Below are 14,465 nucleotides of genomic sequence, written 5' to 3'. Positions count from 1 at the left end.
CTATGGGTATGTACTATAGTGTACCTCGGTTGTGTTCTTATTACTGGTATTTATTTTTTAAATATTCTAATGATTGATTCATTTAAATAATATATTAGGGTTCTCATGAGGAACAGAAATTCTAGAATGAACTTATAAAGGGTATTTTATAATGGCTAACAGGCTGTGTTCCAGCTTGTCCAACAATGGTTGTCTACAAATGGAAGGGTCAAGAATCTGGTCCTTGCCCGGCAGTGGACAACAACAACAAAAAGAATCTGGTCCTTGTTCAGTCTATGAAGCTGAATGTCTCTGCTGGTCTTCAGTGTATGACAGAATCCTGAAGAAGTAGGCTCTAATGCCAGTGGAGAAATGGACTTGCTAGAAGAGTAAAGCAAGCAGGCAAGGAGAACAAGCTTCCTTCTTCCATGCCCCTTATGTAGGCTGCCCACAGAGGCTGTGATCCAGATTAAAGGTGGATCTTTTCACCTCAAAAGATCTGGATTAGAAGCAGGTCTTCCCACTTCAAATGGTTTAATTAAGAAAAAGAAAAATCCCTCACAGGTGTGTCCATCCTTTGGGTTTTGGTTAATGCCAAATGTAGTCAAGATGACAGCCAAGAACAGCTATCACAAACAACATGCTTAAGTGTCTAATTCTTGGATTACCAGGTTTAGCATAGATTAGCTAAGACAAAAGGAAATGCTACACTTTTCTTTCTATCCACCCTGCATTTTTCTTAGCCCTCATTTGCATTGCTGTGACTAAAACCACTGAGGACAACTAAAGGGAAGAAAGATCTGCTCTGTCTCACAGGCTGAAGTGCTCAGTCTGTCGTCACTTAGCCTCATGCACTTGGGTAGCACACCCTGGAAGCAGCAATGTGTCCTGTCACAAGTGTGTGTGTGTTTGGAGGGATATGTCATGTCTGGAATGTCTGGTGAAGTCAATTCTTCACCTCACATGAGACAGGAAGCAGTGAGAAATTGGTAACATAAAATGATGCTAGTGGAAGATCCAGCCCCCATGACACACTGACCTTCTTCCAAGTAGGGCCATGCCTTTCTTCCATTATGTCCCAATAGTGCCTCTATATCATGAATCCATCAAGGGGTTAGAATTAATCCATCAATGAGAGCAGAATCCTCCAATGTAGTTGTCTCTGGAAACTCCCTCAGGAACATACCTAAGGGTGTGCTCCACTAATCCCATAGGCATGCCTTCTTTCTTGTTTTAGTTTCTCTCTTTTAAATGGTATTTATATATTTATTTTTTTGAGTGTGTATGCATAGGTGTGCTACTGAACACATAAGGAGGTCAGAGAACAACCTCCAGGGCTTGGTTCTCACCTTCTGTCATGGAGAGTCTGGGGACTGAATTCAGGTCATCAGACTTGGTAGCAGGCACCTTTGCCCATAGAGACATTTTGCTGACCCTACAAATTATTTCTCCTCCCCCTCCCCCTCCCCCTCCCCTCCCCCTCCCCCTCCCCTCCCCTCCCCTCCCTCTCCCCCTGCCCCTCCCCCTCCCCTCCCCCTCCCCCTCCCCTCCCCCTTCCCCTCCCCCTCCCCCTCCCCCTCCTTCTTCTTCTGGATAAGGTCTTTTTCTTTAACTCTGTAGCTCAAGATGATCTAGAACTCACTGTGTATGTAGCCCAGGCTGACTCTGAATTCTTTAGCAACCTTCCTTCCTTGGCCTCTGACTCCTGGGGTAAACCACCCAGGCCTGTTTAATGTAGTCTGGTTTATAATGAGGATTATCCACCTCAGTTATATCACCATGTGTCTGAATAATATTTTATGGTATAGTTCATACCTCTTTTAATTTAACTTAAAATTTCCCTTTACCATTTCTTCATTCAAGAAAATAAGAAGCTTCAGGTTTTCTCACCTCAGGGATAATACAGGGATGAAAGCATGATTATCAGGTAAAATTTCATTTTCTGCAAACCTCACTCAGTGGGAAGTTCAGAGTTTGAGGGTATCCCCATGGAAACACAGAGGCAGGAGACTTTCAGAAGTTTCTCTGCAGAGACTGAGTAAGGGTTGGGGTAGGGATAAGGCTGTGTGTTCTTGGACAGTCCTGCATGCTGGCAGCCTAAGACAAGGGCTAGCCTCAGCAGAGCTAGAGGTGACAAATACCCAGGGAAGGTGGGACCCTTGCTCAGGCTTTCTGACTTCAGCTAAGATTCATTCCACTCACAGGGTCCCAAAGGCCTGAAGGAGGAGAGACCTTCCATCATTCATTGGGGCTCTTGGATACCTGACTGTAATAATTACTCATGGTGGAAGGGTCCCCCTACTCTCTGATGTTTTGGCAACTGTATGGCTTGACCAGACCCTGAAAGATGGAGGAACTCTCAGAACATCTATGGTTCATTTCTTATCTAGAAGTACTCACAAGAGAGAAAAAGAAAGACACCGTCCCAGAAGCAGGCTTTGTTAAATTTTATTACATTTACTTTGTTATTTTGGTGTGAGAGCATGTGTGACTGTGGGTATGTGTTTGTCGTGTGTGCCATAGCTTGTGTGTAGAGGTCAGAGTAGGTTCTCTTCTACCAACACGTGCATTCAAGGGATTGAATCTAAGTCATCATGCTTGGTGACAAGTGTGTTGTCTTGCTAAGCCACCTTGCTGGCCCCAGAAGCAGGCTTGCTTCTGTTGAAGTGTTGAAAACTGGTATTTCTCACACTTGAATTTGCTGAGATTTTTACCCTGCCACCTTGTTTGTTTGTTTGTTTGTTTGTTTGAGACATGATTTCTCTGTGTAGCCCTGGCTATCCTGGAGCTTGTTTTGTAGACCAGGCTGCTCTTGAACTTACAGAGATCCACCTGTCTCTGCCTCCTGAGTGCTGGGATCAAAGGCATGCGCCACCATCGACTGATGAGCACATAACTGTAAATTGTCAACAACGTTTATTACCTATATGTATCATCCTTTATTAAATCTTCTGTGCTTTAGATATTTTTTGATTCAAAATTAATCTGGGGTGGGGAGCAGCATGGAAAGGTGTTGAGGACTGCACTGTCCCACGTTTGGGGGCCACTATGTTGCTGTCCACACTGCCCCATGCTTTGGGCTAAGCGCTCTGGTCAAGAGAGAGAGGGGGAGGGAAGAAGGGGAAGAGACTCAAAGAATGTAGATAAGCCAGGGGGTCTGATCAAGTCTCGTTTCTCCTTTATTGTCTCTCTCTTATTCTCTCCTCTCTTATTGTCTTGTCTCTCTTATTGTCCTCCCCCTTATTGTCTCCTCTTATTGTCTCCCTCTTCTTGTCTCCCTCTTATTGCAAGGAAATCCTTGCAGGGGAACACAGCTGAAGACACTTAACTACGTGCAACACGCAGCTGGGGTCACTAAACAGCAAAACAAAATAATGTGGGATAAACAAGATGTTTATCAGAGTGTGCTCAGCTGTTGTAGGCTGTTGAAAACAAGTCTCTTGTCAGGGTATATGGCTCGAGATGGCTGCAAAGTTGATAGCTGCTTTCTGCTAAAATTCGGCTCCCAACAGAAAGATGGTAGGGAGTTTGGAGCACTTGTGGCTTTTGGTAAGGACCCAGGGTTAAATTCCCAGCATTTACATGGTGGCTCACAGCCATCTATGGCTCCAGTTCTGGGGATCCAACACCTTTCTCTGATCTCTGTGCACTCCAAGTATGCAAATAATAACAAGGTTTGTGTGTGTGTGTGTGTGTGCATATACAAGTATGTATGTGGTCAAAACACTCATATTTTTAATTAATTTTTAAAATTTTTAATTAATTAAATTAAATAAATAATCATCAGGTGGCTGAGAGCACATACAAGGCCCTGGGTCCTTCCTCCAACACAAACACACATAATAAATATTATCTCTATGTTGGCAATGTGAATTATGCTAAGATTACTTATGTATATAAAATTAAAACAGGCTGGAGAGATGGATCAATGGTTAATGGCACTCGTTGCTCTTCCAGAAGACACATGTTCAGTTCTCGGTAACCATATGATAGTTCACAACCACCCGTAACTCCAGTCCAGGTAGACCTTTGAGAGCATCAGGCCTGCACGGTGTGTGCATATATACATACATGCAAGCAAAACACTCATACTCATGTACATTTTCAAAGTCTAAACAAATTAGACAATAGGATGTGTATAATATTTTAATTATGGAAATATAATTCTCTGTAAGTCAAATAGTATGATTTGAACTAATTTAGAAAGAAGAAATTCTAAGAGTTTGCCATTTTGTTTCTTATTGTTTCTGGTTTTACATAATTGCCATTTTACATCATTGTGTAGCCTCCTAGCTTAGACTCTTGTGTTGGCCAACTTCCTCAAATAACTCTTCTATGTAAGGAATGAGTGTTAAAAATATAAAAATATCCATTCCTCTGTTGAAGGACATCTGGGTTCTTTCCAGCTTCTGGCTATTATAAATAAGGCTGCTATAGACATGGGGGAGCATGTGTCCTTGTTATATGTTGGAGCATCTTCTGGGTATATGCCCAGGAGTGGTATAGCTGGATCCTCAGGTAATGCTATATCCAATTTTCTGAGGAACCCCCAGACTGATTTCCAGAGTGGTTGCACTATCTTGCAATCCCACCAACAATGGAGGAATGTTCTTCTTTCTCCACATCCTTGCCAGCATCTGCTATCACCTAAGTTTTTGATCTTAGTCATTCTGACTGATGTGAGGTGGTATCTCAGGGTTGTTTTGATTTGCATTTCCCTGATGACTAAGGATGTTGAACATTTCTTTAGGTGCTTCTCGGCCATTCGAGTTTCCTCAGTTGAGAATTCTTTGATTAGCTCTGTACCCCATTTTTAATAGGGTTATTTAGTTGTCTGGAGCCTAACTTCTTGAGTTCTTTGCATATAGTGGATATTAGCCCTCTATTGAATGGTAAAGATCTTTTCCCAATCTGTTGGTTGCCGTTTTGTCCTATTGACAGTGTCCTTTGCTTTACAGAAACTCTGCAATTTTATGAGGTCCCATTTGTCAATTCTTGATCTTAGAGCATAAGCCATTTGTGTTCTGTTCAGGAACTTTTCCCCTGTGCCCAAGTATTCAAGGTTCTTCTCCACCTTCTCTTCTATGGGTTTCAGTGTATCTGGTTTTATGTGAAGGTCCTTTATCTACTTGGACTTGAGCTTTGTACAAGGAGATAAGAATGTATTGATTTGCATTCTTTTACATGTTGTCCTCCAGTTGAACCAGCAACATTTGCTAAAAATGCTGTCCTTTTTCCACTGGACAGTTTTAGCTCCTTTGTCAAAGATTAAGTGACCATTGGTGTGTGGGTTCATTTCTGGGTCTTCAATTCTATTCCATTGATCTTCCTGCCTCTCTATGTACCAATACCATGTAGTTTTTATCACTATTGTTCTGTAGTACAGCTTGAAGTCAGGAATGGTGATTCCTCCAGAAGTTCTTTTATTGTTGAGAATAGTTTTCGATATCTTGGGTTTTTTGTTATTCCAAATGAATTTGAGAATTTCTCTTTCTAACTCTGTGAAGAATTGAGTTGGGATTTTAATGGGGATTGCATTGAAGCTGTAGATTGCTTTTGGCAAGATGGCCATTTTTACTATATTAATCCTGCCAATCCATGAACATGGGAGATCTTTCCATCTTCTGAGATCTTCATAAAATGTGGTACATGTACACAATGGAGAATTACTCAGCTATTAAAAACAATACATTTGAGAAATTCTTAAGTAAATGGATGGAACTGGAAAATATCCTGAGTGAGGTAACCCAATCACAAAAACAACACACATGGTATTCACTCACTGATAATTGGATTAGCCCAGAAGCTCGAAATACCCAAGATTCAACTCACAGACCACATAAAGCTCATGAAGAAGGAAGACCAAGTGTGGGTGGTTCCAACCAACCAGAGCTCCCAGGGTCTAAACCACCAGCCTGGGAGCACAAAGGGAGGGACCCATGGCTCCAGCTGTATATGTAGGAGAGGATGACCTTGTTGGGCATAGGTGGGAGAGGAGATCCTTGGTCCCATGAAGGCTGGATGCCAAGTGTGGGGGAATTTGAGGGTGGGGAGGTTGGAGTGGGGAGTGGGTGGGGGCACATCCTCATAGAAGCAGGAGGAGGAGGATGGGATGGGGGTTCCTGGTGGTGGTGGGGAATGGGGTAAGGAGATAAAATCTGAAATGTAAATAAAATATCCAATAAAAAATATAAAAATATAGCAATGATGGTTGAAAGGTGACCCAGTGATTAAGAGCACCGACTGCTCTTCCAAAAGATCTGGGTTCAATTCCCAACATCCACATAGTAGCTAACAACTGTCTGTAATTCTAGTACCAAGGGATCTGACACTCTTCTTCCTCCCTTCTTCTGCCCGAGGATCAAGATGTAGAACTCTTGGCTCCTCCAGTACCATGTCTGCCTGCGTACCACCATGCTTCCCACCGTGATGATAATGGACTCATTTCCTGAAACTGTAAGCCAGCCCCAATTAAATATTCTCCTTTATAGAAATTGCCTTGGGGGGGGTGGTCTAAAGAGATGGCTCAGTGGTTAAGAGCACTTGCTGCTCTTCCAGAGGTCCTGAGCTTTCAATCCCAGCAATGACATGGTGGCTCACAACCATCCATAAAGGGATCTGATGCCCTCTTCTGGTATGCAGGCGTACATGCAGAGAGAGCATTCATATGCATAAAATAAATAAATCTGAAAAAGAAAAAAAAAAAACCAAGTTGCCTTGGTTATGGAATCTCTTCAGCAATGAAACCCAAACCAAGACATGTCTTAGTCCACATCTGTTAGGTGTTTATGAGCTCTCGGGGCTTGGATTCCCTTCCTTTCCTGAGCAGCACTAGAAAACCCTATTAGAATTGTGTGTTTTAGTGAGTATATTAATTACGTTTGCATTACTGCAAACAAATTACTGAAGAGAAATGACTGAAGGAAATATTATTTGGGTTCAGGGTTTCAGCGGATGGGGGTGGGGGCGATCAATCCCTCATGGCAGTGAAAGCCATTGACATCACAGTAGACCTGGAAGCAAAGGTTAAGGAAGGAACGGGGGTAAAGGATAGCATTTAAAGACTTAACCCCAGTGACGCACTTATGCTAGCTATGTCCCCCCTATGCTCTTTGCTGACCAGCATCCCTTCTTTTGGGAAGCAATTCAAAATTCCAGAGTTCCATAGCCTCCCAAACTAGTAAGCAGCTGGGTAGCAAGTGTCTGAAGTATGAACCGGTGGGAGGCATTTCAGGGAAACACCATAATAGTGAAAGATTTTAAAAACTTGGTGCACAGTTGGAGAGATTTTACTTGATATTTACAGATTAATAGGAATAACAGGAATCCGTCATCAGAGTAGAGGATGATGATAATATACCAGCAAGTCCAAAAGCCAGGACAAACGACTTGGCTTTAACCTCATCATGTTTATATATTGTCAGACTCAAGGCATTTTACAGCTACCACAGGATGGTCTTTGCAGCACCTGCCTACCCTAAGTGTGAGGAAGATGAACGTAGGTCATCGTAAAATAGGCCTTAGCACTCCAGTGCACAGGCAAAACCCACCACCAAAAATGTGTTTAAGGCAGAAAATGGCGTACCCCTGGGATTGCAGGTGTGTGCTGCCACACCCCAGTTTTGCCTTGGGTGCTAATTAGTCTAATAACTCAATTTTGTTATACTTACAATATGTGTTGTCATTACCTAACAGATCTTAAGTCATTTCTCTTTCTCTTCAACCTGTTTTGGTTTTGAGACCGTCTCTCACTTTGTTGTGCATACTGGCTTTAAATTAGCCCAGGTTGGCCTCCGACTTACAGTAATCCTCCTGACTCAGCCTCTCAAATGCTAGGATTTCAGATACAAGTTATCATGACCTGCTTTAAATCCTGTTTTTTGAAGGAAATCTTATTTTCTTAGTAGCTTGATCAGTTCATCTGCTTTATCAGTGCCTGCATGAGAATCTACATAGTCTCAGTTCATTTTGGAATTCTAGATCCCTTCTTTAAAGGAACCAATTTGCAGTACAGCAGACACACCAAGGGGGGGGGTGCCTGGAGGGCTAGGAAACCGTGCGCACAGCCCTGATCTTATTTGTGCAAAATGTTTGACAGTGTGTGTGGGCTGCAGCAGGAAATATACAGTTGTAAGATATTCTATTAAAAATATACCTTTTTACCTCATCTACTGCAAGAATGAAGACCATTCTCAGCAGACTGTTGGCAGTCCAGAAAATGGACGTCACTCTGAAGGGGCCGCAGTCATTGTGAAGGGCCACAGGGGAACTCTGCAGAGGGACTTCAGTCATATTAATGTAGAGCTGAGTCATCTTGGAAAGAAAAAGAAAAGGCTCCAGGTTGACAAATGGTGGGGTAACAGTGGGAACTGGCCACTGTCAGAACCATCTGCAGTCATGTTTAGGACATGACCAAGGGTGTCACACTGGGCTTCTGTTACAAGAAGAGGTCTGTGTGTGCTCACTTCCCCATCAGGAAAATGGATCTTAGGTTGAAATCCGAAATTTCTTGGGTGAAAAATATATCCACAGAGTTCGGATAAGGACAAGTGTTGCTTTTTCTGTCTCTCAAGCCCAGAAGGATGAATTAATCCTTGAAGGAAATGATATTGAACTTGTTTCAAATTCAGTGGCTCTGATTCAGCAAACTACAACAGTTAAAAACAAAGATATCAGAAAATTTTTGGATGGCTTCTATATGTCTGAGACGGGAACTGTGCATCAGACTGACGAGTGAGGCCTCAGATTCCTAGCTCCAGAAACAAGATCCTGATCACAAGTACAATTTGGGTTCTTTGAGGACATTAAAGGACTTATATATTGAAAAATAACAATGTATATATGAAAACCTGTTAAACTGTGTGTTTAAGACGTGTACATTTTACTACACGCAGCTTATACATCAGTAAAAAGTTTAAATTCTTCCTGATATAGGGTTTCATGTAGCCAGGATGGATCAAATTTGTGAAGTAGCTAAGACTGACAAAACTTCTCCGAAATGAAGTGTTTTGATCTACAGTACTGGAAAAATAACTAAATAACTAAAAATTAGATGATATGATGGTTTGTATATGCTTAGCCCAGGGAGTGGCACTTATTAGGAGGCATGGCCCTGTTGGAGTAGGTATGTCACTGTGGGTGTGGGCTTAAATATCCTAGTCCTAGCTGCCTGGAAGTCAATCTTCTCCTAGCTGCCTTCAGAACAAGAGGTAGAACTCTTGTCTCCTCCTGCACCATGCCTGCCTGGACACTGCCATGCTCCTGCCTTGATGATATTGAACTGAACCTCTGAACCTGTAAGCCAGCCCTAATTAAATGTTGTCCTTATAAGAGTTGTTTTGGTCATGGTGTCTGTTCACAGCAATGAAACCCTAAGACAGATGACTATCAACAAGAAGCATCTTACATAAGGAATCAGAACCCTCTACCCTGTTGTTGAACACAGTAATGGAATTTCATGGGGAGTGCTAAGTGTGAGCTCCTGAGTAGCTGGAGCCTTTTCAGAATGTTTGCTTTAGCTTATTGTAGTACATTTAAAACAAACAGGTGGCTAAACCATGAACATTATGATGACAGGTAACAATGCTGGATAAACAAAGGCTACAAGACCATATCTGCATTCATTATTAACATGTGTCAACTTTACAAACTGACATTGAGTAAAAATTCTCAACCATCACTCACATGTAAACTTTTCTATCAAGTTCAAAAATATTCAAAATAAAATGTATTTGGGAATGTCCATAAGGATAGCCAATGTTTTTTTTTTTTTTTTTTTTTTTTAAATGCCAGAGAACACCAGGCATGGTGGTATATGCTTTTAATTCCAGCACTCTGGAGGCAGAAGCAGGTGTGAGTTTGAGGCCAGCCTGGTCTATATAAGTGAGTCCAGGATAGCCAGGGCTATTATATAGTGAAAACTTGTCTTGAAAAACTGAAAGAAAAAAGGAAAAAAAAATCAGAGAACGGTTATCATTGTCCTGTGAAATCAGGATAGTGGTGAGGAAGGAGGCTTGTGTTGGTTTAAAGGGGAGTGGCCTCCATAGGCCTATAGGAAGTAGCACTATTAGGAGGCATGTCCTGTTGGAGTAGTATGGACTTTGAGGTCACTTAAAGTAAGCCCAGTGTTTCACCCTCTTCCTGCTATCTGCAGATCCCAATGTAGAACTCTCAGCTCCATGTCTGTCTGTGTACCACTGCACAACCCACCACGATGACAATGGACTAAACCTCTGAACTGTAAGCCAGCTCCAGCTAAATGCTTTCTTTTGTGGAGGTACTGTGTCAGGTGTCTCTTCACAGCAATGAAACCCAAACTTAGACAAGGACAGTGCCTGAGGATAGGAACAGAAGACTCCTAAGGGCTAACAGCATCCCACATAGCCCATGTGGTAGTCCTGTGGGGCTTTATTTTGTAACTACTAAGACTTACTCTTAGAACAAAAAGAAGACAAAAACCACATAATACAGCAGTTAAGTATTTTATACTCCAAGAACTTCACATGCATGAAGTTTACATTTAACTGGACACCCTGTGTTTAATTTTCTAGAGTTCTGTATTTATATTTCTTAAAATATGGCCACCCAATAGGTAATTCCAGGTACTTATGACTGTTTTTAGTTTGCTAGTGGGTTCTTGGAGTATAAAATGTCAAACTCAGATAGACAAGAACTCTACCTCTGAGCTACACCTGATTGCTAACAATAATTTATATATCGCCATGTAATCAATAGCTGGTGTTATATAACATCTAGGACATACTTGAAATAATCAAGATGATTATATCTGGAAGTTATATAAAATGAAGCATCAAAGATTTTACCTGATGTGGTGATTTGAATAGAAAATCCCTCACCCCCACCCCACCACCCATAGATTCATGTGTTTGAAAGCTTGGCCTATGGGGAAAGACACTATTGGGGGTGTGGCTTTGTTGGAGTAGGTGTGGCTTTGTTTCAGGAAGTGTGTCATTACTGTGAGGGCAGGCTTTGAGGTTTGCTATGCTCAGGCTATACCCAGTGTAATACACAGTCTCCTACGGTTTGCTAATCAAGATGTAGAACTCCCAGCTCCTTCTCCAGCACCATGTCTACCTGTATGCTGCCATGTTTCCCACCATAACAATAAAGGACTAAACCTCTGAAACTCTAAGCCAGCCCCAAACTAAATGTTTTCCTTTATAAGAGTTACCGTGGTCATGGTGTCTCTTTACAGCAACAGAACCCTAACACCTGGCAACCTTCACTGTGTAAGTTATACAAGAAGAAGCAGAGTGGTGACCAGATAAGCCTCAAGAAGAAGAAAAATAAATAAATTAGTCGGACCCTAAGCTCCTTTTGAATAATGGTGTAAATGAATTCTCTAAGTTCAATCTTTATTGCAACCACTCTAAGTGAATTTACAAGCTGTATCAAATAATTTCTTTTTTTTAAAAAGATTTATTTATTTATGTTATGTATATGAGTACACTGTTGTTCTGAGGACATCAGATCCCATTACAGATGGTTGTGAGCCACCATGTGGTTGCTGGGAATTGAACTCAGGACCTCTAGAAGAGCAGTCAGTGCTCTTAACCACTGAGCCAGCCATCTCTCCAGCCCCTCAAATAATTTCTATCAGCCAAAAGCAATGTCAGTAAATGTTTCAAAGAGTTTTTTTTTTTTTTTTCCCCTAAAAATGACCTGTCTCCTAATACACCAAAAGTTCTTCTTTTGCCTGGCAGTGGTGGTGCACGCCTTTAACCCCAGCACTTGGGAGGCAGAGGCAGGCAGATTTCTGAGTTCGAGGTCAGCCTGGTCTACAGAGTGAGTTCCAGGACAGCCAGGGCTACACAGAGAAACCCTGTCTCAAACAAACAAACAAACAAACAAACAAACAAGTTCTTCTTTTAGTTTTGGATACATATATTATGTAAGATAGTCCTGGTTATGCTTATTTAGGCCTAATAGTATTTGTTTGTTTGTTTGTTTGTTTTTTGATTTGGAGCAGATCCTCAGCAGTGAATTTGTAAGCTACACTACTTTGTTGTGTCTGCAACTTTCTCTTTCTGATGGCTTGCCATGTGTCAGATACTGAAGAGAGCTCAAAAGACAGGGTGACATTAAGGACACAGCCATAGGCCCCTCTCAGGGTCTTAGAGACTACACCCCAGGGAACTTTAAATTATAATATTGGTGATATAGACATAGATGGGATGACATACTTGGTAAAGCTTAGTTAGCTACAGTGGCTGGCTGCTCTCTGTTGCACTGTCTCCCTTCTTCTGGGAAACAATCTAAAATGCCTTATCTGCTATTTGGTTTGGCAGGAATTGGCCTCAAGCTTATTGGCCTCAAGACAATGATTCAAGAATGAGTGCATAATACAGTTAGAAAGTGACACATTAGAAGTGACAAGTCAAGATACTTCAGGGGAAAAGATAAGCGCTCCCTCTTCTGTAGATCTTGCTGAGGACAAGTGTGTAAAGCTTGGTAAGGAATCACCATATTGCTAACTCAAAGTAAGCCCTTTGGATAGCAAGGGTGGACCAGTAAGTACACACCACCAGAAAACACCACTAATGCGTGCAAAGCATGAAGTAAGCCTTCAGAAAAGGCATCCTGGTTGCATAGAGGAGCCCCAGGATGGACTGGAAACTACCTTTAGATGTTTTAGCTAAATTGAGCCAGTGAATGTACCTGCTGTTAGAGCAGATGCAATCTTGTCACCAGTGCATCAGTCTGACCTGGTGCGATCAAAAACCAGAAAGACTTCTTTCCATTGTTCAGCTCCTGGCTCTAGAGATTATCAGCTATACCCACTGCAGATACGTGTTGGCAAGCATCAGCTATAGGCACTGTGTATAAAACCTATGTATACAGTACACCACTTTAAACTTCTACAGAGGTATGTGTGGGTCCGTTACTTTTCTCATTACTGACAAATTCATGTCAAAAGTGTCTTAAAGGAGGAAGAAAGGGTTGATTTGGGCTCATAATTTAAGAAGGGGTCTGATCCATCATTGTGGAGAAGGCTTGGCTGCAGGAAAGTGAGCACCCAGAGACCCACTCTCTACAGCTAGGCTCTGCCTCCTAAAAGTTCCACAATCTTCAAAAATAGAGCCAACACAAAACAAACTCAGTTATGTTTCTGTTGATTATATTTTTGCTTTGTTCTGGCAATTTTGTTGTTGTAAGTTTTTGCCTTTTTGGTCTTGTGCTTGTTTATTTTGGTTTTGGTTTTTGTGGTTTTGGGGGGGTATTTTTGCTTCTTCTTTTCACTTTTGTTTTGGGTTTTTTGGGGGGAAGAAAAAGAAAAGAAACAGAATTGGGTGGATACAGAGGTGGGGGTCTGGGAAGAATATATTATGTAAAAATCTTTATAAGAATATTTATATAAAGCCAGAAAGATGGCTAGATTAAAAAAAAAAAGTCACTCACAGGGCAGCAACAGGACATCTGAGAGGAGTCCCCGTGAGGACCCTGTACTGGTAGTGTAGCAGAAGCCAGAGGCCTCGAACCAGACCAATGACTCACTGCAACAAACATCTGAAAGTAAAGATGTGTAGACAAAAATGGTGTACTATGTGACACACTGTGACACACTACAGCTTCCACTGCGGGACGTTACTATTATGATGATTAGTAGTAATTATTATTATTATTTTTATTTTAGGGGAGGAGGTTACAAGGGCAGAGGGCAGATATGGAGAAACGGGGAGATGAGTGAGATTGGGGTGCAGGATGTGAAACTCACAAAGAATCAAAAAAAGTTACTAGCTGGGTGCAAGCATTCAGACATGAGCCTATGGGAAGTAGACAATAGAAAACGTGTTTTAAAATGTTTTATTAGGTGTGTGTGTGTGCACGCGCACGTGTGTGTGCATACCACAGCATGGAGGCCAGGGCACAGCATTTGTGAGCTAGCTCTTTCCTTCTACCAAGTGCCTCCTGGAGATCAAACTCAGGTTGTCTGCCAGACTGTGGCCAGAATCTTTGCCATCTGAGTCATCTCTCTAGTCCAGCCATTTTTCTTTTTAGAGTGGAGGGTTACAAGTTCAATAAAACCTTCTTATAAACTTTTCTGATTTTATGCTTCTCTATCCTTGACTCCCAGAGTGGTGGTTCTCAACCTTCCTCATGTTGTGATGACCCCCAACCACAAAATAATTTTCATTGCTACTTCATAACTGTAATTTTGCTACTATTATGAATTATAATGTAAATATCTGTTATTTCTGATGGTCTTAAGCATCCCCTGTAAAAGAGTTGTTCGACCCCAAAGGGTTGAGACCACAGGTTGAGACCCACTACCTAGAGGAAACTACCCTTCTGTGTGAGTTGTATCTACCCGAAACTTTCCTCATAGGCACCGAAGGCTTAAATATTTTCCTTTATTCTTCAAGGTAAAATGAGACAGGAAATAACAAAAGACTGAATAAACAAACTGTTCACAGTTGTCCTTGAACAAATCACATCAGGGTCTGTAAGGATTTTGTAAGCTTTCT

At 41.7% G+C, this 14,465-nt stretch overlaps 1 pseudogene; it reads left to right on the top strand.

Annotated features, from left to right (window-relative positions):
* The first annotated feature begins 6,959 nt into the window (after positions 1–6,959).
* Positions 6,960–8,716, top strand: LOC117705644 (large ribosomal subunit protein uL6 pseudogene; annotated as a pseudogene).
* The last annotated feature ends 5,749 nt before the right edge of the window (positions 8,717–14,465 follow it).

Source organism: Arvicanthis niloticus, chromosome 3, assembly GCF_011762505.2.
Source record: "Arvicanthis niloticus isolate mArvNil1 chromosome 3, mArvNil1.pat.X, whole genome shotgun sequence".
Taxonomy (NCBI): domain Eukaryota; kingdom Metazoa; phylum Chordata; class Mammalia; order Rodentia; family Muridae; genus Arvicanthis; species Arvicanthis niloticus.
Note: the sequence above shows the minus strand (reverse complement) of the source record. Positions and strands in the feature narration are given on the sequence as shown.